Source organism: Azolla caroliniana, unplaced genomic scaffold, assembly GCF_043228905.1.
Source record: "Azolla caroliniana isolate FFs.n. ecotype wild unplaced genomic scaffold, voAzoCaro1.0.p SCAF_7, whole genome shotgun sequence".
In the NCBI taxonomy this organism is placed as follows: Eukaryota; Viridiplantae; Streptophyta; class Polypodiopsida; order Salviniales; family Salviniaceae; genus Azolla; species Azolla caroliniana.
The window spans coordinates 22,051,840-22,079,085 of NW_028230442.1; the positions used below are offsets into that span (position 1 = coordinate 22,051,840).

The following is a 27,246-nucleotide window of genomic DNA, read 5'->3' on the forward strand; positions in this document are numbered from 1 at the left end:
GGTCCACAGTCTTGTACTTGGTGCTTACGCGGGCCGTCCGAACTGACTCGAGTCCTCGACCGAAGTCCGCGATGACTCCGTACATCTCCTCGGAACACACCGGTATCGTCCGGTCTTCGTTAAGGCCTTTTTCGACCACCTTTCCCAGCGTCCCCAAGGTGTCGTCGAATGAGACCGCCTCCACGGCTCCGCTGATTTCCTCGTCAGGGCCGAGAACTCCGCACGCTCGAAGTCTCCCCTCCGCCTTTGTCTTCTCTCGGCCGCCGATGCCGACTATCGTACACGCTCCGCTGTCGGAGAAGCAAAATACCCTACCTGTCGTACACGGTTTTATCGTACAAATGTGGGGTTTTCCCGGAGCATCCGGACTGTCGCGGCCCCACGCCTTGGCAGTCCTCTCTAAAAATCCTCTCGGTTATCGGAACCGAGGGAGTCGCGGTTACGCTCGTGGTTCGGCCTAACCGTCAAAAACTGGACCGAATGGCGCCCGTCCTGGCTCTTGACCCGCGCATAGGCCGAACCATTGTCCAGCACCTTGGTCTCCATTCGCGCCGCCGTGATGTACGGCTCTCCCAGAATGACCGGATGCGAAGACGTCTCCTGCACGAAGAAGTGCTGGTCAATCTCAACGTCGCCGATCTTGACTCGCACATTCGGACAGGCCCCGTGCAGTTCCTCGGTGGCGCGCGTTGCTGCCCTTATTTTCCACCCGTGCTTGGTGTTGATCGGCCATTTTCCCTTCTTATAGAAGTCCATGGACATCAAATTGGTCTCCGATCCGTGGTCCACCAAAGCTATCACCGGTTCCTGGACATCGCCGATCTTCACCGGGGTTTCCGTGGTCGCTCGGGCCCAGTGTGGTCTCGAATAGTGGCTTTCCGCCCACTCGTCTCCCAGCGCCATGTCGTCTAGGTGCGTCGTCCTCACTTCCACCGGTCTTTCCGGTTCTGTCTCCGTCGACAGCCTCTTCCGTTTCACCAAGTCCACGATGGAGTCGTGGAACTCCTTCTTGGCGATTCCCAGCACCTCTCGTAACGACAGCTCCACCTTGCTGTCGAGGATCCGTTCCTCCAGGACCTTTCGTAAGTCCGTGGTTCTTTCTATCTCGGTCCCCAGACGGTACCCGCCCTTCTGGGGTTTATCTCGCGTACCGGCCCCGCCGGCTTCGTCCCGTCGTGGCCCGGACCGGGTCTCGTATCGTTGTGAGGGCCCGGTCGCCCCGGGTTTCCCCACCCGCTTCTCTTCTACCAGAGCCTCGTAGTTCCGGCAAGCGGCTTCCACGAAGCCCGTCTTTTCCTCGACCGGGTCGCTCCACCCGGTCATCTCCCGTACCCGTTTCTCCGCGCGGTCCGATTCCTCCCTTTTAAGCCCGGCACCGGCAAGGCCTTCCAGCATCGTCGGCCAGAATCCGGCTTTGCTTCCCCCCCGGGCCTCGCCGCCCCCGACCCGAATGCCGGCTGACGCCGAGTAGTGGACGGTTTCCGCGTGTCGGGCCGCCGCCTCTTCCATCACCCTTTTCATACCGCCTTTTCCGTCGTTTCGGCTCAGGGCCCTTCGGGTGTCGCTGGCATGCACCCGTCCTTCCCACAGGTACACCACCCTGTTCCTCAGCGCCTCCGCGAAGTCGCCGCAGTCCTTCCGAATGTGGCCGACTTCATCGCACCACATGCACCTGTTTCCTGCCGCCGGCCGTCGGTCACGAGCCGGTTCGCCTCCTTCCCTTCGGGCCTGCGCGATTTGGAGGTCCTTTATCGCCTTCGTCAATTCCTCCAGCGCCTCTCCTCCGGTTGAGCCTCTGACTACGCCGGTCGAAGCCGAACCGGTTTCCAACCACTCCCGGGTCTCTTCCTTGCGCACCTGCGGCGCTGGTTCGAGCTTCCTTGCTGTGACCGAGCCCGACCCGGTCGCCCCGTTATCCGCCCATTCTCGCCGTTTGTCGAAACGGCCACAGACCTTCCTGACAGCCGCCCAGTCGGTAGTGAGCCCGTCTTCGGTCTCCAGCAAGAAGCCCACTTGCTCCCGATCCCGCTCGTCGACCGACTTGACAAACAGCAAGACCCGGCTCGTGTCCAGGATGGTTCGGTCGAGCGCCGAAAGGCGCGCAAAGTTTTCCTCGAACTCCCGGAGGAGCGCCGACGCGTTTCTTCCCTTCCCCGGGGACTCCACCCATTCCATGAACCTTCGCTTCGAAAGCCGGAGCGCGTCGTCCAGCCCGTATTTCTCTAGGAGCCGACCTTCGAACTCCTCCCAGGTACGGCTCTCCGTCCGCACCTCGAGCACCTCCGCATGGATGCTCGGCATCGCTACTCGGGGAAATCCGGCAAGACGCCTTTCTTCCGGAATGTCCCGCATCAGCATCTCTGCACCGTAGGACGCCAAATACTTCGTGGCATCTTTCCCATCGAACCGGCCGATCGTGCCGACGACCGCCTCAATAGCTCTGTCGAGGGCACCGGTGCTCTCGCGCGCGTTTACAATCCGATCCACGGCCGAAGCCATGGCCTCTGCGAGATCCGACCCCCTCATTTCCTGCTCTTCTGCCGCCTCTTTCACGTCGGGTTCACCAAGATGTCGGGGTTGCTACGCCCTTGCGTGCAGAAAGGAGGAGGGACCACGGGGGTCTTGGACCAAAGAGCAAGAGAGAGCGGAGTAAGAGAGAGACCCGATTACACAGAACCGAAGATTGCACAGGGACACGGCCCAACAAACGGAGATCACAAACAAACACCGACGCAGATGGACGCAACAACGAAAGATATGTACTTATGAATGCAAGAAAATAACAGACCAAAGTATTACAACCCACGGTGGGGCACGGAATGGATACTAACGAAAACGAACGGGGCGGCGAACAGATGCCGACCCCTGTATGTTGCGACGCACAGAAAAGGGAAAACAGGTCGGAGGTGCTGCAGGACGCACTCGGGGCGTTCCACGGAACAGCGCAAGCCTCCTCGAAACCTGCACAGGTATGCGATGGAGCAGAAGACAGAGAAAGCAGGAGTGAGAGAGGAGCTCCGAAATCGGTTCGGCAGCACTTCGTCCTCTCCCCGCGAGATATCACTTCTATTCTTCCTCTTCCTTTTTATAGCCCGTCAAGAGGCCGTTTGGCATTAACTGCATACCAACCGAATCTACCCACCTAGGATCCTCGTATGTACTTCTTGGCGCGCGTGTGTGTAGAGCCGTTTCCCACGCCTTGTTCCTCCGATTCCTCTTGTGGGCGGTTTTCTTCACGACAACGCATCTAAAGGGTTCTTTTCCTTTAGGGCCCCGACGATTCATGTTGGCTAGCGTGACCTTCTCGAACTTCTTCGCTAGCTCTTCAATGATGTCGTCATCAATCTTCTTTTCTTCCACGTTACTTTGTCTCAGCGGCTCAGCTACTTTCGGCGGTCTTGCTTTCTCCGTGGTAGTCGGTCCCATCAAGTCGGTGTCATCAACCCATTGGCGACGCTTGTCGAGCCTATTGCATGCTCGCTTCACCGCGATCCAGTCCGCTACGAGCCCATTTGCTTGGGTATCATCTTCGAGAAGAGTCCCCAACTCCCGTCTATCCTTTATGTCCACGGCCTTCAAGAAGTACAAAGTCTTTGTCCTCTTCAAGCAACACTTGGTCCGTATTGGGGAGACGACTAAACATCTGGTCGAATTCGTCGTACACCCTCGAGACACTCATCTTCTTATTCTTCTTCTCTATCCACTTCATCAGGGCATGTCGAGTCATCCTCGTTGAGTCTTCAGTCACGAACTCCGCTAGTATCATTTTCTCGAACTCGGACCATGTTGTCTTACCTTCTTTAAGCTCGATGACGCATCTTTGGATGTTGTTGGCGACAACTCTCTTGAAGCTTGCGATTTGACGTGCCTCGGACACGTCCCTCTAATTCATCTCCCTTCTATATGCATCAAGGAACTTCGTAACGTTCCTTCCATCGAATTGGCCCTCGAGCTCTATGACACGATCGGCAGCCTTATCCACGCTCGCGTCGTTGTCCCGAGATCTCATCATTTGCTCGACGATTAGCATCATCCTTTCGAGCTCTCCCGCTTGGTTGCTTGAGGACACCATCTCCAAGTATTAATCTCGACTTGATCCTTCCTACCGCCTCTTTCACGTCGGGTTCACCACTTCTTCGTACAAGAATCGGCGTCGCATCCTGTCATCCTAGGGCAACCTTATATCACATCATCTCGGATGGAGACCAGAGTGTTCGATAATGGAGCAGCCTTCGCACGAATAAAGAGTCTTGACAACCAAAGATCGGTACAAGACATGCATAAATTGCATGTTTGCCATTTGGCGCTTATGTATTACATGTGGTGCATGATAACCATGTCACTCATTTTAGTTCTCATGTATGAGAATTTACATGTAAAAGTACAATGATAGAAATATAATTTCAATTAAATAGCATGGCTTAATGGTAAGCCAATTGACTCCTAACTTGGAGGTGCAAGGTTCGAATCCTTACTTGCCCTCCTTGTATATGTAAATATGTATATATATTTATATATTTATTTATCTAGTCGCCGGACGCCGGTTACCTGTGCGTCGCCGGATGCCGTCGGTTACCGGTGCGTCATCGGATGCCGTCGCCGAATGCCATCACCGGATACCGGTGCGTCGCCGGATTTCCACCGGCTCCATCGCCGGTCCGGTTTTGGTTGGCCAAAACCCTTTACGAGTAGCTAGCCCACCTCCACTCTTAGTTCAAGTTACCTTGAACTCTCTATGCTCCACACATAGACACAAAGATAATATCTTTTGCTCCACCTTATATATGATGAGAGCTGTATTTGTCGTGCCTATGTGGGATATCTCACAATTTTCTCCTTTCCTTTTACAAACTTTATACCCTCATATCTTGACATTTAGTTGTCCGTTTCTCGTGTAATAAAGTGCATTCGAAACCTCTATCATTTTGTACTTAGATATTAAATCTATTTAAAATGTTATCTTCACAATTATTGTACTATGTGATTGATACTCGATTTCGTACGTTTTATGGGATTTTCACACTATTGCCGAAAATCTTCACGACATCGCCACCTGGCATCTGGCGATGGAGTGGGAAATGCACTCCATTCGCGCAAACAAGACTTGGGACTTGATCGAATTACCGAAGTATCGACGTGCTCTTCCGTGTAAGTGGGTCTATTGACTAAAAGAGATGTCCAACTCGACCAACCCAAAGTACAAGGCCAGATTAGTTGCGAAGGGATTTCGACAAGAACATGGCATCGACTTCGACGAAACCTTTTCACCAGTGGTGAAAATGACAACCCTTTGTTTCATGCTCGGTGTCGTGCCCGCCGACAGCTTGGAGTTGATTCAACTAGATGTAAAAACGACATTCCTTCACGGTGACCTACAAGAGGAAATCTATATGGAACAGCCGCAAAGGCTTTGTGGCATCTGGCTAGGAACATCTAGTCTGCCGACTCAGGAAGAGTTTATATGGCCTGAAACAAGCACCCCGATAGTGGTACAAGAAGTTCGACGACTTCATCCAGTCGGTCGGCTTCTCCAAGAGCGATGAGGACCACTGTCTCTTCACCAAAACAGCTCAAGACGGGTCTCCCGTCTTCCTCATCATTTACATGGATGGCATGCTACTCTCCGGCCGACATGCCTGAGAGCTCACCGAACTCGTTCGGAAACTGCGATTGAAGTTTGCCATGAAGGACCTCAGTCTGACACGACACATACTTCGTATGAAGATTAGTTGGCATCGCGATAAACGACAACTTTTCTTGTCTCAAACTGACTACGTCGGACGTGCACTCGGCCAAATCTGCTTCGACCCCACTCCCCATTAACCTTCGGCTGTCTTAGAGAGACTGCCTGACATCCAGTCTGAAGGGGGAAGATATGAAGTCGGTACCGTATGCACTGGCAGTCGGCTCCCTTATGTACGTGATGGTCGCGACACGGCCTGATATTTCTCACGCTGTAGGAGTCGTCAGCAGATTCATGCACAACCCAGGTTGATTGCATTGGAACGCAGTCAAGCATGTGTTCAGATATCTAGCTGGCACAAAAGACCATGACATTCTCTTTGGCCCGAACTCAACCTCAGGCGTAGTCGGTTACACCGACTCGGACTTTGCCGGCTGCGTGGACAGTTGAAAATCAACAACGGGATATTGTTTCAAATTCGGCAATGGAGCAATCTCGTGGAAGTCGAAACTTCAGGAGTGCACAACCACCTCAACGACCGAAGCGGAATATGTAGCTACGTTTGACTCGACAAAAGAAGCTTTATGGCTCGGTCGGCTGGCGCACACGTTTCGACAGGTCGACCTCGACTCGGCTCTAGTTGTCTACAACGACAGTCAGGGTGTTGTTGCTTTTTCAAAGAATCTGGTTCACTACAACACCTCCAAGCATATCGACGTTCGATATCACTTCGTTCGGAACTGCGTCATTTAAGGGAAAATCGATCTCGAGAAAATATCCACAACCGATAATGTCGCAGATGAAATGACCAAGTGTCTTTCGGCGGATCGTATCCAGTCCCTTCGGCACCAGATGGGCGTAATGAAAAATCGGTCCGGTTAAAGTCGGACACACAACACAGGATGGTTTCTGACAACAAACATCGGTTCTTTGAGGATCGGCTTCAGCTATTCCGACCTGGCTAGTTCAGGCTTCAGTCTTTGGATCCTGCCGACTCGAACAAAACCGATCTGTCCGACAACCTTGTACATACCTGTAACTTTAGTACAACCCATGTATACGCCCATTACAGGGGAGTGTCGAATACGAGTGTATAATGGCCGTATTCACACTGTCCTTTTTTTGGACAGCCCAAGTTTGGGCTATTCCTGTAAATAGCAAGAGCAGTTGCCCTAGGATAGTCACTATGTAGAGTGACTCTTTAACCTTTAGTAAAGGTTGGTTGTTATTTTGTAACTGTTGCTATTAGGAAATAAAACATTTCATTGTGCCTATCTCTCTCTCTGTCTCTCTATTTGTGTGTGTATCTTGTTCATTCTCATACACAGGTCCTTCAACATTAAGAATGTTGTTTTTGTTCTTCCGCACTGACGACCTTGTCCTCAACAGAGCAATTAGATGGAGTACGATAGTTCACTGGTTGAATGCTGGCTACCTTCCGATTCAAGGAGATGTCCGAAAGGACATGTAATTTGACTGTACTTCTTCTATATGAATTACTGGAGGTTTGCAACGTAATGTTTCTTGTGTGCGTGGGTCTAAAGTTCAGTGGTACAACAATCGGCATCAGTTTGATAGGTCACTAGTTTAACCCTAGGTGAGCCCGAATTCTAAGAGGTGGGGTGGCTTATGAAATCAAGTTTAGATTTCATGTGTACGAATTGATGGAAGTGTCGAAAATCTCATAATAATTCGACTAGATATCTAGTAGATGAATGAATCGTGGATTGCGATGTAATGATTGTTTTGTGCGTGGGTGTATAGCTCAATGGTAGAGCAATCGGTTGCAGTTTGATAGATCGCCGGTTCACCCCGGTTGCGCCCTTTCTATTCAAGGAGATTGTGTGTGCCATATACCTAATAGAGTGAACATATCACGTACATGAAGAGATGGAGGTTCGTGTGTAACATGACATAATCATTTGACTAGAAGATTGTTGTACATGAATCAATGGAATTCTTGATGTGATATTCATTTTATGGCCAGGTGTATAGGTAAGTGGTAGAGCAATCGGCTGTAGTACGATAGGTCACCGGTTCAACCCCGGCTGCTCCTGATTTAAGGAGATGTTAAGTCCAGAACGACATAATAATTCGACTCTACTTCTTCTATACGAATGAGAGGTGTTTCGCAACGTAATGTTTCTTTTGTGTGCGTGTGTAAAGTTTAGTGCTACAACAATCGACGTCAGTCTGATAAGTCACTAATTAAACCTGGGGTGACCGCTAATTCTAAGAGGTGAGGTGACTTTCGAAATAAAGTCTAGATTTCATGTACATGAATCGATGGAAGTTTCCTAAATCTCATAATAATTCGTCTGGATATCTAGTAGATGAATGAATGGTGGATTGCGACGTAAAATTTCTTTTGTGCGCGGTGTATACCTCAATGGTAGAGGAATCAGCTGCAGTTCGATAGGTCACCGGTTCAACCCCAGTCACACAAGGAGATTGTGTGTGCCCTATACCTAATCGAGTGAGTGAAGATGTGACATACATGAATAGATGGAGGTTTCACCTGATATTTCTCTTGTGGCCCAGTGTATATGTTACTAGTTGAATCTTGGCTACCTTCTGATTGAAGGAGATGTCCAAAACGACATGATAATTTGACTCTAGTTTTTCTATATGAATCATTGGAGGTTTGCAACGTAATATTTCATGTGTGCGCAGGTCCAAAGTTTAGTGCTACAACAATCGGGGTCAATTTCATAGGTCACTAGTTCAACCCCGGGTGAGCCCTAATTCTAAGAGGTGAGGTGGCTTTCGAAATGAAGTTTAGATTTCATGTGCATGAATCGATGGAAGTGTCCAAAATCTCATAATAATTGGAACGGATATCTAGTAGAGGAATGAATGCGTGGGTGTATAGCTCAGTGGTAGAGCAATCAGTTGCGGTTTGATAGGTCATTGGCTCAACCCCAGTTGCGCCTTTTCGATTCAAGGAGATTGTGTGTGCAATATACCTAAAAGAGTGAAGATATCATGTACACGAATGGATGGAGGTGTGTAAAACGACATAATCATTTGACTAGACGATTGTTGTACATGAATCAATGCAAAGTTCGATGTGATATTTCTTTCGTGGCCGGGTGTATATGTTAGTGGTACAACAATCACCTATAGTACGATAGGTTACTGGTTCAATCCTGGCTACCTTCTGATTCAAGGAGATATCTGAAAGGAGATGATAATTCGATTGTATTTCTTCTATATGAATCACTAGAGGTTTGCAACGTAATGTTTCTTGTGTGCGTGGGTCTAAAGCTCAGTGGTACAACAATCGGTGTTAGTTTGATATGTCACTAGGTTAACCCGAGGTGAGCCCAAATTCTTAGAGGTGGGGTGGCTTTCAAAATCAAGTTTAGATTTCATGTGTATGAATCAATGGAAGTGTCGAAAATCTCATAAGAATTCTACTTGATATCTAGTAGATGAATGAATGGTGGATTACAACGTAATGTTTTTTTTGTGCGTGGGTGTATATCCTAGTGGTAGAGCAATTGGTTGCAGTTTGATAGGGTGCCGGTTCACCCCGGTTGCGCCCTTTCTATTCAAGGAGATTGTGTGTGCCATATACCTAATAGAGTGAACATATCACGTACATGAAGAGATGGAGGTTCGTGTGTAAAACGACATAACCATTCGACTAGACGATTGTTGTACATGAATCAATGGAAAGTTTGATGTGATATTTCTTTTATGGCTAGGTGTATATGTAAGTGGTAGAGCAATCAGCTGTAGTACGATAGGTCACCGGTTCAACCTCGACTGCCTGTTCATTGAAAGAGATGTGATGTCTAGAACGACATAATAATTCGACTCTACGTCTTCTATATGAATGAGTGGTGTTTTGCAACGTAATGTTTCCTTTGTGTGCGTGTGTAAAGTTCAATGCTACAACAATTGATTTCAGTCTGATAGGTCACTAGCTCAGCCCCGGGTGACCCATAATTCTAAGAGGTGAGGTGACTTTCGAAATGAAGTCTATATTTCATGTACATGAATCGATGGAAGTGACGGAAATCTCATAATAATTAGACTGGATATCTAGTAGATTAATAAATGTTGGATTGCGACCTAATGTTCTTTTTTATGCGTGGGCATATAGCTCAGTGGTAGAGCAATCGGCTCCAGTCCGATAGGTCACAGGTTCAACCCCAATTGCGTCCTTTTGATTCAAGGAGATTGTGTGTGCCATATATCTAATCAACTGAAGATATGATGTACATGAATAGATGGTGGTGTCACGTGATATTTCTTTTGTGGCCGGGTGTATATGTAGGTGGTAGAGCAATCGACTGTAGTATGATGGGTCATTGGTTGATTCCTCGCTACGTTCTCATTCAAGGAGATGTCCGAAACGACATGATAATTCGACTATACTTCTTCTATATGAATCACTGGAGGTTTGCAACGTAATGTTTCTTGTGTGCGCGGGTCTAAAGTTTAATGGTACAACAATCAACGTTAGTTTGGTAGATCACTAGCTCAACCCCGGGTGAGCCCTAATTCTAAGAGGTGGGGTGTCTTTCGAAATGAAGTTTAGATTTCATGTGCATGAATCGATAGAAGTGTCCAAAATCTCATAATAATTCGACTGGATATCTAGTAGATGAATGAATGGTGGATTGCGATGTAATGTTTGTTTTGTGCGTGGGTGTATAGCTCAGTAGTAAAGCAATCAGTTGCGGTCTGATAGGTCATCGGCTCAACCCCGGTTGCGGCTTTTTGATTCAAGGAGATTGTGTGTGCCATATGCCTAATGGACTGAAGATATCATGTACATGAATAGATGGAGGTGTGTAAAATGACATAATCATTCGACTAGACGATTCTTGTACATGAATCAATGCAAAGTTTGATGTGATATTTCTTTTGTGGCCGGGTGTATATTTCACATGTATAGCAATCGGCTGCAGTACGATAGGTCACTGGTTTAATGCTGCCTACCTTCTAATTCAAGGAGATGTCCGAAAGGACATGATAGTTCGACTGTACTTCTTCTATATGAATCACTAGGGGTTTGCAACGTAATGTTTCTTGTGTGCGTGGGTCTAAAGTTCAGTGGTACAACAATTAGTGTCTGTTTGATAGGTCACTAGTTTAACCTGAGGTGAGCCCTAATTCTAAGAGGTGGGGTGGCTTTCGAAATCAAGTTTAGATTTCATGTGCATGAAATGATGGGAGTGTTCAAAATCTCATAATAATTCGACTGAATATCTAGTTACAGAGGAATGAATGTTCGATTGGGACATAATGTTTATTTTGTGTGTGGGTGTATAGCTTAGTGGTAGAGCAATCAGTTGCGGTCTAATAATAGGTTACCGGCTTAGCCCCGGTTGGGCCTTTTTGATTCAAGGAGATTGTGTGTGCCATATGCCTAATGGAGTGAAGATATCACGTACATGAATAGATGGAGGTGTGTAAAGCAACATAATTATTCGACTAGACGATTGTTGTACATGAATCAATGCAAAGTTCGATGTGATATTTCTTTCGTGGCCGGGTGTATATGTTAGTGGTACAACAATCACCTATAGTACGATAGGTTACTGGTTCAATCCTGGCTACCTTCTGATTCAAGGAGATATCTGAAAGGAGATGATAATTCGATTGTATTTCTTCTATATGAATCACTAGAGGTTTGCAACGTAATGTTTCTTGTGTGCGTGGGTCTAAAGCTCAGTGGTACAACAATCGGTGTTAGTTTGATATGTCACTAGGTTAACCCGAGGTGAGCCCAAATTCTTAGAGGTGGGGTGGCTTTCAAAATCAAGTTTAGATTTCATGTGTATGAATCAATGGAAGTGTCGAAAATCTCATAAGAATTCTACTTGATATCTAGTAGATGAATGAATGGTGGATTGCGAAATTGTCATGAAGATTTCCGGCTACAGTGAGAAAACCGGGAGGGAGAAATAAAATGGGGTGGTGCAACATTGCACATGCACTTCTAAGTTTTTATAAGGAGAATAAGATAACAAAGTGTAAAGGTGCACCACGAAGTACGTTCAGGCATAAAGGTGATGTGTACTTTGTAGGGTAGAGAGAGGTACATGAAGAATGAGAGTAGAATGAGTAGTGGGCATTGGGAGTGAATGTGATAGGAGAGAGAGAGTTAAGGCCCACCGATTTAAGATCAAGGGAGATACTCCCCATTAAATGAAAGGGGATTTGACCACTGCCTTTGTATTGTGTCTCACCCCTTACTACTATAAAAGTGAGTGAGGGGTCACTTGTGCAGGGGTTGCCTGTTTTGAGTTTGTAGTCGTTTGGTTTGGCCTATGTGACCATGGTTGTAATCGTTTGTGGATTCTTAATATAATTTGTTTGTGTAACTTGCTTCCATCTATTTCTTGTTCAATGTTAATGTCTTATTCTTTCTCCTCTCCACTTGAGCGAAGCTCCCATTTCTCCTCGACTCCCTAGTCCAAGACCCCCTGTTGTCCCGCCTAGGATCCTACACGTACTCGCAGATTTCCGCAAAAATGTAATGTTTCTTTTGTGTGTGGGTGTATAGGTCAGGGGTAGAACAATCGGCTGCGGTCTGATAGGTTGCCGGTTTAACCTTGGTTGCGCCCTTTCTATTCAAGGAGATTGTGTGTGCCGTATACCTAATAGAGTGAACATATCACGTAAATGAAGAGATGGAGGTTCGTATGTAAAATGACATAATCATTTGACTTGATGATTGTTGTACATGAATCAATGGAAAGTTTGATGTGATATTTCTTTTATGGCCAGGTGTATATGTAAGTGATAGAGCAATGGGCTGCAATATGATAGGTCAGTGGTTGAAACCTGGCTACCCTCTGATTCAAGCAGATGTCTGAAAGGATATGATAATTCGACTGTACTTCTTCTATATGAATCATTCGAGGTTTGCAACGTAATGTTTCTTGTGTGGGTGTATAGCTCAGTGGTAGAGTAATCGGTTGCGGTCTGATAGGTCCCCGTCTTAACCCCGGTTGCGCCTTTTTGATTCAAGGAGATTGTGTGTGCCATATGCCTAATAGAGTGAAGATATCACGTACATAAATAGATGGAGGTGTGTAAAACGACATAATCATTTGACTAGACAATTGTTGTACATGAATCGATGCAAAGTTTGAGGTGATATTTCTTCTGTGGCCGGGTGTATATGTTAGTGGTAGAGCAATGGGCGGTAGTACGATAGGTCACTGGTTGAAACCTGGCTACCCTCTGATTCAAGGAGATGTCCAAAAGGATGTGATAATTCGACTGTACTTCTTCTATATGAATCATTGGAGGTTTGCAACGTAATGTTTCTTGTCTGCGTGGGCCTAAAGTTCAGTGGTACAACAATCGGCGTGAGTTTGATAGGTCACTAGTTCTACCCCAACTGAGCCCTAATTGTAAGAGGTGAGGTCGCTTTCGAAATAAGTTTATATTTCATATGCATGAATCGATGGAAGTGTCCAAAATCTCATAATAATTCGCTGGATATCTAGTAGATGAATGAATAGTGGATTGCGACTTAATGTTTCATTTGTGTGTGGGTGTATAGCTCAGTGGTAGAGCAATCGGTTGCAGTCCGATAGGTCACTGGTTCAACCCCGGTTGCACCCTTTCTATTCAAGGATATCGTGTGTGCCATATAGCTAATAGAGTGAAGATATCATGTACATTAATAGATGGAGGTTCGTGTATAAAACGACATAATCATTCGACTAGAGGATTGTTGTACATGAATAAATGGAAAGTTTGATGTGATATTTCTTTTTTGGCCGGGTGTATATGTAAGTTGTAAGCAATCGGTTGTAGTACGATAGGTGACCGGTTCAACCTCGTGTGCCTCCTAATTTAAGGAGATGTCTGGAATGACATAATATTTCGACTCTACTTCTTCTATATGAATGAGAGGCATTTTGCAATGTAATGTTTCTTTTGTGCGCGTGTGTAAAGTTCAACGCTAGAGTAATCGGCCAAAGTCTCATAGGTCACTAGTTCAACCCTAGGTGAGGCCTAATTCTAAGATGTGAGCTGCTTTTCGAAATGAAGTCTAGATTTCATGTAAATGAATCGATGGAAGTGTCCGAAATTACATAATAAATCGTCTATATGTCTAGTACATGAATGAATGTTATGTTGCAATGCAATGTTTCTTTTGTGTGTGGGTGTATTGGTTAGTGGTAGAGCAATCGGCTGCAGTCCGATAGGTCACCGGTTCAACCACGATTGCACCCTGATTGAAGGAGATGGTGGTTGCCATATACCGAATACAGTGAAGATTTCATGTAGCTAAATAGATGGAGGTGTGGGAAACGACATACTCATTCCACCACACATCTGGTACATGAATCAATGGAAATTTCGACGTGATATTTATTATTTGGTTGGGTGTATATCTCATTGGTAGAGCAATCAACGATAGTTAGATAGGCCATTGGTTCAACCCCGCCTGCCTCCTGATTCGTGTGGACTTCTTCTATATGAATCAGTGGAAGTTTTCCATGTAATGTTTCTTTGGTGCGTGGGTGTAAAGTTTAGTGCTACAACAATCGGTGATGGTTTGATAGGTCACTGATTCAAGCCCGACAAAGCCCTAATTCTAAGAGGTGAGGTGCCTATCGGAATGAAGCCTGGATTTCATGTACATGATTTGATGGAAGTGTCCGAATTCTTATAATAAATCGACTGCATATCTTCTAGATGAATGAATGGTGGATAGCGACATAATGTTTCTTTTGTGCGTGGGTGTATAGCTCAGTGGTAGAGCAATCGGCTGCAGTCCGATAGGTCATTGGTTCAACACCAATTGCGCCCTAATTCAAGGACATAATAATTGGATTAAACGTCTTGTACATGAATCAATGGAGATTTCGATGTGATATTTCTTTTTTGACCGGGTGTAATCAATCGATTGGAGTGTCTGAAATCTCGTAATATTTCGACTCGATATCTTGGAGATGAATGAATGGTGAATTGCGACGTAGAAGTTACAAATAGTTCCATAGCCTATGGAATTTAACAATTTTTTTCTAAAAAGAATAGAATCTGATCTTAGTTTTTCAAGTACAAAGAAAGGGGATACCGAAAAAAAGACGTCAAATAATTTAGACTTAACAGCTAATAATTTAGAATTAAAATCAAACAATTTAGATTTAACACCCCTTGGTTTTTTACCCCTACTTGGTCGAGATATTTCTACGATCAAATTGGAGAAACATATCCAGAAGTAGTACAGAAAATAAGTGATGAACCAAATTACCCTTTACTCTTATTCTATATATAGATACTTATTGTGTTTCTTTTGTGCGTGGGTGTATAGCTCAATGGTAGAGCAATCGGGTGCAACCGGTTCAACCTCGTCTCCACTCTTATTCTAGGAGATGGTGGGTGCCATCTACCGAATAGAGTGAAGATTTCATGTACATGAATCGATGGAGGAGTGCAAAACGACATATTCATTCGACTAGACCTCTTGGATATCCTAGTGGTAGAGCAATCAGCCACAGTACGATACATCACCAATTCCACCCTAGTTACCTCCTGATTTAAGGAGATGTCTGGAACGACATTATAGTTCGACTCTACTTCTTCTATATGAATGAGTGGCATTTTGCAACGTAATGTTTCTTTTGTGCGCGGGTGTAAAGTTTAGTGCTACAACAATCTGCGTCAGTCTGATAGGTCACCAGTTCAACCCCGGGTGACCCCTAATTCTAGGAGGTGAGGTGACTTTCGAAATGAAGTCTAGATTTCATGTACATGAATCGATGGAAGTGTCGGAAATCTCATAAATATTCTTCTGGATATCTAGTATATCAATGATTGCGACGTAAAGTTTTTTTTGTGCGTGGGTGTATAGCTCAGTAGTAGAGCAATATGCTGCAGTCCGATAGGTCACCGGTTCAACCCAGGTTGCGCCCTTTCGATTCGAGGAGATTGTGTGTGCCATATACATAATTGAGTGAACATATGACGTACATAAATCAATGCAAAGTTTGATGTGATATATCTTTTGTGGCCGGGTGTATATGTCAGTGGTAGAGGAATTGATTGTAGTACGATAGGTTAGTCGTTGAATCCTGGTTACATTCTGATTCAAGGAGATGTCCAAAACAACATAATAATTCGATTATACTTCTTCTATATGAATCACTGGAGGTTTGCACTCTAATGTTTCTTGTGTGCGCGGGTCTAAAGATCAATGCTATAACAATCGACGTTAGTTTGATAGGTCACTAGTTCAACCCCAGGTGAGCCCTAATTCTAAGAGGTAAGGTGGCTTTTGAAATGAAGTTTAGATTTCATGTGCATGAATCGATGGAAGTTTCCAAAATCTCATAATAATTCGATTGGATATCTAGTAGATGAATGAATAGTGGATTGTGACGTAATGTTTCTTTTGTGTGTGGGTGTATAGCTCAGTGGTAGAGCAATCGGTTGCAGTCCGATAGGTCGCTAGTTCAACCCCGGTTGCACCCTTTCTATTCAAGGATATTGTGTGTGCCATATACCTAATAGAGTGAAGATATCACGTACATGTATAGATGGAGGTTCGTGTATAAAACGACATAATCATTCGACTAGAGGACTGTTGTACATGAATCAATGGAAAGTTTGATGTGATATTTCTTTTCTGGCCGTGTGTATATGTAAGTGGTACAACTGTAGTACAATAGGTCACCGGTTCAACCCCGGGTGTCCGAAATTACATAATAAATCATCTGTATGTCTAGTACATGAATGAATGCTATGTTGCAATGCAATGTTTCTTTTGTGCATGGGTGTATTGCTCAATGGTAGAGCAATCGGCTGCAGTCTGATCGGTCACCGGTTCAACCCCGATTGCACCCTGATTGAAGGAGATGGTCGTTGCTATATACGGAATACAGTCAAGATTTCATGTAGCTAATAGATGGAGGTGTGGGAAACGACATACTCATTCCACTACACATCTGGTACATGAATCAATGGAGATTTCGACATGATATTTATTTTTTGATTGGGTGTATATCTCAATGGGAGAGCAATCGACGGTAGTTGGATAGGTCATCTTTTCAACCCCGGCTGCCTCCGGATACGTGTGGACTTCTTCTATATGAATCAATGGATGTTTGCCACGTAATGTTTCTTTGGTGCGCGGGTGTAAAGTTTAGTGCTACAACAATCGGTGATAGTTTGATAGGTCACTGGTTCAAGCCCGATAGAGGCCTAATTCTAAGAGGTGATGTGGTTGTCGGAATGATATCTAGATTCATTCTAGATGATAAGTCGACTGGATATCTTTAAGATGAATGAATGGTGGATAGCGACGTAATGTTTCTTTTGTGGATGGGTGTATAGCTTAATGGTAGAGCAATCGGCTGTAGTCCGATAGGTCATTGCTTCAACACCAATTGCGCCCTAATTCAAGGACATAATCATTTGACTAGACGTCTTGTACATGAATCAATGGAGATTTTGATGTGATATATCTTTTTTGACCGTGTGTAATCAATTGATTGGAGTGTCCAAAATCTGGTAATAATTCGGTTTGATATCTTGGAGATGAATGAATAGTGAATTGCGACGGAATGTTTCTTTTGTGCGTGGGTGTATAGCTCAGTGGTAGAGCAATCGGGTGCAGTCCGATAGATCACCGGTTCAACCTCGGCTGCACTCTTATTCAAGGAGATGGTGGGTGCCATCTACTGAATAGAGTGAAGATTTCATGTACATAAATCAATGGAGGTGTGCAAAACAACATATTTATTCAACTAGACCTCTTGGATATGAATCATTGGAGATTTCGACATGATATTTCCTTTGTACCCGGTCGTATATCTTAGTGGTAGAGCAATCGACAACAGTACGATATATCACCAATTCCACCCTAGTTACCTCCTGATTTAAGGAGATGTCTGGAATGACATTATAGTTCGACTCTACTTCTTCTATATGAATGAGTGGCGTTTTGCAACGTAATGTTTCTTTTGTGTGCGGGTGTAAAGTTTAGTGCTACAACAATCGGCGTCAGTCTGATAGGTCACTTGTTCCAGCCCGGGTGACCCCTAATTCTAGGAGGTGAGGTGACTTTCGAAATGAAGTCTAGATTTCATGTACATGAATGAATGGAAGTGTCTGAAATCTCATAATAATTCGAGTGGATATCTATTATATCAATGAATGCGAGATTACGACGTAAAGTTTCTTTTGTGCGTGGGTGTATAGCTCAGTGGTAGAGCAGTCGGCTGCAGTCCGATAGGTCACCGGTTCAAACCTGGTTGCGCCCTTTCGATTCGAGGAGATTGTGTGTGCCATATAGCCCGGTTTCCGTCCAAATTTGTTTCCTTTTCCTTGTTTTCACCAGCCTCGACCGGTTTGACCTCCGACATTTCTTTCTATTATCCGTCGCGTAGGTCCTCCGATTGGGCCCCCAGTCACTCCGATCGCACATCGGAATCTGCCCCTCGCGTGCTGCCTTCATTCCTCCTTTGGCTCGATCGTCCCCTCGTCTGCAGTTTGATAGGTTAGTGGTAGAGCAATCGGCTGCAGTCTGATAGGTCATCGGTTCAACTCCGATTGTGCCCTTTCGATTCGAGGAGATTGTGTGTGCCATATACCTAATCGAGTGAAGATATCACGTACATAAATGGAATGCAAAGTTTGATGTGATATTTCTTTTGTGGCCGGGTGTATATGTTAGTGGTAGAGCAATCGGCTGTAGTACAATAGGTCAGTGGTTGAATCCTGGCTACGTTCTGATTCAAGGAGATGCCCAAAATGACATGATAATTCGAGTGTACTTCTTCTATATGAATCACTGGAGGTTTGGACTGTAATGTTTCTTGTGTGCGTGTGTCTAAAGTTCAGTGCTACAACAATCGACGTCAGTTTGATAGGTCACTAGTTCAACCCCGGGTGATCCCTAATTCTAAGAGGTGAGGTGCCTTTCGAAATGAAGTTTAGATTTGATGTGCATGAATCGATGAAAGTGTCCAAAATCTCATAATAATTCGACTGGATATCTAGTAGATGAATGAATGGTAGATTGCGACGTAATGTTTTTTTTTGTGCGTGGGTGTATAGCTCAGTGGTAGAGCAATTGGCTGCAGTCTGATAGGTCGCCGGTTCAACCCCGGTTGCACCCTTTCTATTCAAGGAGATGGTGTGTGCCATATACCTGATAGAGTGAAAATATCAGTACACGAATAGATGGAGGTTCGTGTTTAAAACGACATAATCGTTCGACTAGACGATTGTTGTACATGAATGAATGGAAAGTTTGATGTGATATTTCCTTTACGGCCGGGTGAAAATCCAAGTGGTAGAGAAATCAGATGTACGACAGGTCAACGGTTCAACCGGTATTGCCTCCTGATTTAAGGAGATGTCTGGAACGACATAATAATTCGACTCTACTTCTTCTATATGAATGAGTGGGGTTTTGCAACGTAATTTTTCTTTTGTGCGTGAGTGTAAAGTTCAATGCTAGAGTAATCAACCAAAGTCTCATAGGTCACTAGTTCAACCCTGGCTGAGCCCTAATTCTAAGATGTGAGGTGCCGTTCGAAATGAAGTCTAGATGTCATGGACATGATTTGATGGAACTATCCAAAATTAAATAATAAATCGTTTGGAAGTCTAGTACATGAATGAATACTATGTTATGACACAATTTCTTTTGTGTGTATCTAAGTGGTAGACCCGCACTGTAATGTTTCTTGTGTGCGCGGGTCTAAAGTTCAGTGCTACAACAATCGATGTCAGTTTGATAGGTCACTAGTTCAACCCCGGGTGAGCCCTAATTTTAAGAGGTGAGGTGGCTTTCGAAATGAAGTTTAGATTTGATGTGTATGAATCGATGGAAGTGTCCAAAATCTCATAATAATTTGACTGGATATCTAGTAGATGAATGAATGGTGGATTGCGACGTTGTCGTGCCTTTCGGCTCCGGATCATTGCGTGAGTCGGGTGGGAACTGCCGAGGTTTTGGACTAGGAGGAAGAGGAATACAACTTAAGGCTAGTTATGAATAGTAGAAAGAGAAGTAAGATAGCAATCTCGTGAATCCCACGAGTTTAGTGTATTTAAATCAATATTTAGATTATAAGAGTAATTTAGATGGCAAAATTCGTGAATCCCACGAATATATTAGATTGATCAATCCTTGTATATTAATCAACAACCTTATACATATTTCTCTCCTCCTTATATAAAGATGGAAGAGGCTAAGCATGGCTTCATGCTCTTTCACCAAAAGTGTCCATGCACACTAAATATGCATGTGATGCTTTGTCATTTCCTAAGTATAGGGCTCATGCACGCTAGATGCGCATGAGTCACTTTTAATGTCACGTGTAAATAAAATATTCACACCCTAAAGAGTACATGATTTTTACCTTTTAATAAAGGTATGTGTAAATAAAGGTCTTATACGTATTAAATCTATATGTATAATACTAAAGATAAGTTATTACAATGGTAAAGTTGAGGTTTATCTACGTGGAGGTGTAGGGTTCGAATCTTGCCCTATGCATGTGATAAATATTTTGATATATTATTTATTTATTTATATGTATCTAAAATCGGATATATTATTTTATGGTTTTCACGTAGTGTGTGGAATACACTATGACACTCGCCCCCTCCGAACCCGCACATCCTCCGGTATGTGCCGAAGTTCTCGATTCCTCATATCCGTCTTCACCCAAAGCTTCCTCCGATTCTCCCCTTATGTCGACTATGAGTTGTAATTCACTTTCTTCGCTTCCCGCATCACCATGGTCTTCGTCCAATTGCTCCTCGTTGTCGGCCTTGGCGTGGATCACATAGGGTTTGTCGTCGGTCCACTTCTTGAAAATCTTCACCCGCTTCCCGGCTATAGGCACTCGTAGTATTGTTCCATCCAACTCGGACAGTCGGTACGTTCCGTTGTCGAAGACTTTCCAAACCTCGTATAGCCCGAACCACCTTTTCGCGAATTTCCGCATCGTTGTATGTTGATGGTCCAAACTACTGTCATAGACGATCACCCAATCTCCTTCTTCAATCCTCCTCGGTCGTAGTCGGTGCTTTGTGTCGAGCCGGCTTTTGTTCCGGAATCGTGCTTCTTGTTGTCGGGGTATTGCTTCCGCTATGTCTGCCGGTCTTCCCTCTAGTTGTCGTATCCGGACTACTAGTAGTTCTTCCCGGCTCATCTCTTCCTTCCACGGTAGCACTGTCCACGTTGCGATCGTGGTTTCCGTCGGCATTACCGGTGCTTGTCCGGTCATGAGTTCTGCCGGCATGCAACCGGTTACGGAGCTATGCGTCGTCCGATCCGCCCATAGTGCATACGGAAGCATCTGCGGCCAGTCCTTCACCTTTCCATCGCATGCCTTCGCAAGTGCTTTCACGATCGGACTATGTCCTCGTTCGATTTTCCCGTTGGCCTCCGGATTGTATGCCGTTGTCAGCGTTAACCGAACTCCGTGTTTGGCGAAGAATCCCCTAGTTTTGTCCGAGTCGAGTTCTCCCCGGTCCGCAATCACTTGTCCTACGCACCCGTACCTGCAAAATACTTCCTCCAAAAGAAATTGGCATACCGCGGAACACGTTTTCCTCTAAAGTGCTCGACCTTCTACTTGATTCGTGAGATCTTCCCGAGCTAATACCAAGTATTTCTTTTGTCCGATCCCGGTCGGCATGGCCACTATGTCGACTATCCACTTGAAGTTGATTGTCGGTGAGAATGTCGGATGTAACTGATCTCGATGTCGAACCCCGGAGTAGACTTGACATTTCTCGCAGCTTTCCGTGAACTCCGCGACATCTTTGTACATTTTCTTCCACCAATATTTTTTCTTGATCTTCACAAATGTTGCCCATGTTCCTCGGTGTCCACCCCAATCGGATTCGTGAAACTCGGACATTATCCGGTTTCGTTGCTCTTTTGTCCCGACTACTCGAAGTGGTATACCATCCGTTCTTTTCGGCGCCCTCCATATTAATCCGTTTTCCAAGAAGAACTTTTGGACTTGCCTCTTCTTCCTTCGGATCTCGGCTCTTCTTCCTTTATCGTTTGTTGAGTCCTCGGCCTCTTGTAACATCTTTCCGATCATCAAGCTTTCTCCCTCGTATTCTTCTTCCCGGAATTCTCGGATTACGTTCACTCGGCATATGTGCTCCGACGCGAAGTAGTCTTCGGAAACTTCTTCATTATCCGATTCGGTTATGTCGTCTCCGAACCGAGCCCTTGATAACATATCTGCTACCGCGTTGTCCTTCCCCAAGATGTGTCGAACCTCCGGATTAAGCGACTTGACATATGCAACCCACCTTAGCATAGCTACATCCGGTATCGTACAACACCGCATCATCCCGAGTATCGGAAGACAATCCATCTCGATCACCACTTCGGCTCCGATCAAATAATCCCGATCCGATTTTATCGCTAACATGACTCCCCATAGTTCTCTTTTGACTTGTGCATATCCACGTTGCCTTTCGTTGAGAACCTTTGCTCCGAATCGGATCGGATACCGCGAACCATCCGAGTCGGCTTGATTGATGACCCACCCGATACCAGTTGGACTTGTATCAACCGTTACTATGATCGGTCGGTCGTAGCTCGGCTTCCTAAGTGCTTCCGCCCTCCGAAGTGTCTTCTTGAATTTCTTCATGGCTTTGGTGTGTTCCGGTTTCCATTCGAAATTCTTACCTTTCCGCAACAAGTGGTAGAGCGGGTTCGCTATATGTGCATAGTGCGGAATCCATATGTGATAGAATGCACATGCACCGAGAAACCTTCGAACTTCGGATGTTGACTCGCATATTTCCTCCATAGCTTGAATCACATCGATCTTTGTTGGTGACGGTCTTCGGCCGTAGGGCCCACATAGATGTCTGACCACCAATATTTCTTCTTGCCCGAATGCCGATTTCTCCCCAGAAAGTGTTAGGTGCACATCTTCTAGCTTTCGCAACACTTTCTCGCAATCATGAATATGGTCGACCACGAACTTTCGGCATCCCCGATCATCCATAGTCTCATCTTTTTCTTCTACCGCGCATCCTTTCATCGGAATGTCATCGAGGAACGACATCGTTATCTCCAGAATGCAGTCTCGAAGCACCTTGTTCATCGCGTTCATCATATGAGCAACCGAGTTTGTCGCTCCTTGTGGTAGTGTGCACATTCGGACTAATCCTATCGGTGTTCGCATGGTTGTGATGTCTCGGCTCTCCACGGCTAGTTGGAATTGGTCATACCCCGAGTATAGGTCTCCGATGGAGTATATCGCACGACCGGCAAAAGCTTCCGCAAATTCGTCCACTATCGGACCGACTCCCGAGTTCCGAATCGTGACCTTATTCACCGGTTGCAAGTCTTGGATAAATCGGAGTGACCCATTCTTCTTCGGAACCGTAAACCATCGATTTGAGTACGGAGCAGTTGATGGCTCTAGAATCCCCATCGCCACCTTCTCCTTGAGCAAGTCAATGACTTTCGGAATATGCGCTCATGGCACCGGAATCGGCTTCAGGTTCCACGGTACATGGTCAATCGTGAAGATCACCATCGGCTCCACTATTCTCGGATCGACGCACCCTATCTCCCTTGATGTAAATGCAAACTCTTTGCCGTGTTGCTCCAACATCTCGCGAAACCGTTCTTCTTCTTTTCGTAATAGGAACCCACCTCCACCGATCCGAAGTTTCTTCCGGGTCTCATCCGTGGAGGCATGTCCGATATCCACGGACCTCCGAAGTGTCGGATCTCCCGAGACTTCTTTCCTCTTTTGTTCGCTATCGGCGGGTAGTGGTCCCGCGGCCGGTTTCACCTTCTTCTCCACGGTCTTGTATTTCGTACTTACCATTGCTTCTTCTTTGCGGAGCGTATCTGGCTCCATTTTCGCAATGATCTCGTACATCTCGATCGATTCCACCGAGACTACCCGGTTCCCTTGGCTTTTATCTTCCGCAAGCTCTTCAAGTCGTTGTAGCGTGCTCCCATAGAACACTTCTTCAACTATCCCCATGATTTCTTCATCTTCTTTTATTATTGATGCCGAGCGCAACTTATCCTCCACTTGTCGGTATCCTTTCTTCAATCCTCCGGTTACGGTCGTGTACGTAGATGCCCCATCCGGACCGATTCGTACACGTTTTGCTCCGAGAGTTTTTCTTCTTGTGTGGGGTATCATGACTTCTCGGACTATCACTTCCCCACTCCGCAACAGGCCGCTTTAAAAATCCATTCTCACTTGGGACAAGAGTTCCCTCTTGTTCCTTTCGTGATTTGCCGGCACCGTTAGGAATTGGACGGATTTCCCACCGTTTTGGCTCCGAATTCGCGCAAAAGCCGCACCGCTATCGAGCACCTTCATCTCCATCCCTGATGCCGTGATAAAGGGTTGGCCGAGGATGACGGAATGTGAAACCTCATCTTGCACGAAGAAATTTTGGTCGATCTCGACATCCCCGATCTTCACCGTCACATCCGGACAAGCCGCAATAGATCTTCCGTTGCTTTGGTGGCCGCCCGAATCTTCCATCCATGGTTGGTGTTAATAGGCCACTTCCCCTTCCGGTACAACTCCTTGGACATCAAGTTGATCTCCGATCCGTGATCAATCAATGCTAGCACGGGTTCTTTGATGTTGCCGATTCGGACCGGAGTCTCCGTAGTCGCGCGTGCCCAATGTGGCCTTGTATAGTGGGAGTTCGGAATTTCGTCCTCCACTTCGGTGTCGTTCATTAAAACGGTGTTCGCATTCACCCTTGGAGCATTTTCCTCCATACTTTGTCTTTTTCGCTTCACGAGATCCACGAGAAGATCGTGGAACTCCTTCTTTGCTATTCCGAGTAGCTCTCGAAGCGAGAAATCTACCCGGCTATCCAAGATCCTTTCCTCGAACACTCTTTTCAAGTCGGTTTGTTGTTCTATGTCCGAGGCGAGCTTGAATGCCGGAGTCGCCTTTTCTTTTCCCTTACCTCTGGAGTTCCAGCTTTCCGGTATCTTCGATGGCCCGCCCGCATCCTCCGTGCGTCATCGTTTCTCGTCCACATACACCTTATGCAATTGACACAGGGCGTATACGCTATTCTTGTCGACAGAGCACTCCCATCCCGTAGCTTCCCGGACGCCTTCCACGGTGCTTCGGATCTCGTTGGAGTCGGTTTTCTCGGTGTTTTCTAGAACTTCCGGCCAAAAAGACGTCTTTGCGCTCGATGACTCCCCGACACATATTCCCGCGGTTGTCGCATAGTTGCTTCTTGCCGCCAATTCCTCCTCGAGCACCTTCTTCATGCCACCTTTCCAGAAGTTCGGTCGAAGTGGCTTCCGAGAGTTCATCGAATGAATCTGGTTTCCCTCGTAGTAGATGAGATCCCGCCGTAGTGCCTCCTTATGCTCGTCGGAATCCCTCCGATTGTGTTCGGCGCTATCGCACCATATGCACCGTCGGTCCGTATACTTGGAGCTTGTGGGGCGGTCATCCGACTTCTTCACCATCGCGATCTTCAGATTCTCCATCTCCTTCAATAGTTGCTCCACCGTAGATGCATCAATCCCCTTCTCGGTTGTAGTCTCCCGAGCCCTCGGTTGATGGTCTTCCAATCCGGTTCTCGGTTTCGGAATCGGTTTCGGAATCGGTTCCGAAACCCTCTTTTCCTCGTTGGCAAGCCATTGCCCCCTCTTTGTGTATCGCGCGACGATATCCCGCACGCTTTCCCATGTTTTGGTGAGGCCACTCTCCGTGGTCGTGTCCTCCAAGAGCACTCCGAGATCTTTCCGGTCCCGGACGTCCACGGCTCGCAAGAACATGATCACCTTGTCCGGTACGAGGATAGCTTGATCTCTTGCGGACAACCTCCCGAACCGGCTTTCGAATGCTGAAAACACATCAACGACCTTCAATCCCTTGTCCGGCGTCTCCACCCAATCTTCGAATCCCCTTCGCATCGCCTTGGAGGAATCCTCGATGGCGAACGTCCTCTTTAGCTCTTCTTCAAACGCCTCCCATGTCGGATTTTGTTGTCGTAGCCCATGGATGCTTGCTTGAAGCCCGTCGGTCGCCACCCGGTTGAAGGACGTCACTTGCAATCCTTCCGATATTCCGCACCGTAGCATCTCTGCCTTGTAGTCCTGAAGATACCGCGACGCGTCTTTCCCGTTGAATTGCCCGTTTCGTTGCACGAGCCGCTCCACTGATGCCGCTATCTCCGACATCGCGTGTTGTTCTTGTAGCATGCGCTCGAACATCATCATCATGTTGCTAGCCTCCGGTTGATTTTCCATCTCCTTGCCACCCGGTCTTCACGTCGGGTTTACCAACTGTGTCGTGCCTTTCGGCTCCGGATCATTGCGTGAGTCGGGTGGGAACCGCCGAGGTTTTGGACTAGGAGGAAGAGGAATACAACTTAAGGCTAGTTATGAATAGTAGAAAGAGAAGTAAGATAACAATCTCGTGAATCCCACGAGTTTAGTGTATTTAAAACAATATTTAGATTATAAGAGTAATTTAGATGGCAAAATTCGTGAATCCCACGAATATATTAGATTGATCAATCCTTGTATATTAATCAACAACCTTATACATATTTCTCTCCTCCTTATATAAAGATGGAAGAGGCTAAGCATGGCTTCATGCTTTTTCACCAAAAGTGTCCATGCACACTAAATGTGCATGTGATGCTTTGTCATTTCCTAAGTATAGGGCTCATGCACGCTAGATGCGCATGAGTCACTTTTAATGTCACGTGTAAATAAAATATTCACACCCTAAAGAATACATGATTTTTACCTTTTAATAAAGGTATGTGTAAATAAAGGTCTTATACGTATTAAATCTATATGTATAACACTAAAGATAAGTTATTACAATGGTAAAATTGAGGTTTATCTACGTGGAGGTGTAGGGTTTGAATCTTGCCCTATGCATGTGATAAATATTTTGATATATTAGTTATTTATTTATATGTATCTAAAATCGGATATATTATTTTATGGTTTTCACGTAGTGTGTGGAATACACTACGACAACGTAATGTTTCTTTTGTGCATGGGTGTATAGCTTAGCGGGAGAGCAATGGGCTGCAATCTGGTAGGTCGCCGGTTCAACCCCGGTTGCGCCATTTCTGTTCAAGGAGATTGTGTGTGCCATATACCTCATAGATTGAAGATATCACGTACATGAATAGATGGAGGTTTGTGTGTAAAAGTACATAATCATTCAACTAAAGGAGTCAATGGAAAGTTTGATGTGATATTTCTTTTATGGGCGGGTGTATATTTAATTGGTAGAGCAATCGACTGCAATACGATACGTCACTGGTTGAATCCTGGCTACCTTCTGATTCAAGGAAATGTCCCAAAGGACATGATAATTCGACTATACTTCTTCTATATGAATCACTGGAGGTTTGCAAGGTAATGTTTTTTGTGTGCGTGGGTCTGAAGTTCAGTGATACAACAATCGGCGTCAATCTAATAGGTCATTACTTCAACCCCGGGCGACCCCTAATTCTAAGAGGTGAGGTAACATTCGAAAGGAAGTCTAGATTTCATGTACATGAATTGATGGAAGTGTCTGAAATGTCATAATAATTCGACTGGATATCTAGTA

The 27,246-nt window shown here is 45.6% G+C and overlaps 5 non-coding genes across 5 annotated transcripts; all 5 read left to right on the forward strand.

Annotated features, from left to right (window-relative positions):
- The first annotated feature begins 13,204 nt into the window (after positions 1–13,204).
- Positions 13,205–13,276, forward strand: TRNAC-GCA (transfer RNA cysteine (anticodon GCA)). Its single transcript has one exon. It is a non-coding gene; the product is annotated as a tRNA-Cys (tRNA).
- A 1,126-nt stretch (positions 13,277–14,402) lies between these two features.
- On the forward strand, positions 14,403–14,474 carry TRNAC-GCA (transfer RNA cysteine (anticodon GCA)). Its single transcript has one exon. It is a non-coding gene; the product is annotated as a tRNA-Cys (tRNA).
- Positions 14,475–16,066: 1,592 nt separating this feature from the next.
- Positions 16,067–16,138, forward strand: TRNAC-GCA (transfer RNA cysteine (anticodon GCA)). The gene has a single exon. It is a non-coding gene; the product is annotated as a tRNA-Cys (tRNA).
- Positions 16,139–17,856: 1,718 nt separating this feature from the next.
- TRNAC-GCA (transfer RNA cysteine (anticodon GCA)) lies at positions 17,857–17,928 on the forward strand. The gene has a single exon. It is a non-coding gene; the product is annotated as a tRNA-Cys (tRNA).
- Positions 17,929–18,714: 786 nt separating this feature from the next.
- Positions 18,715–18,786, forward strand: TRNAC-GCA (transfer RNA cysteine (anticodon GCA)). The gene has a single exon. It is a non-coding gene; the product is annotated as a tRNA-Cys (tRNA).
- Positions 18,787–27,246: the final 8,460 nt, after the last annotated feature.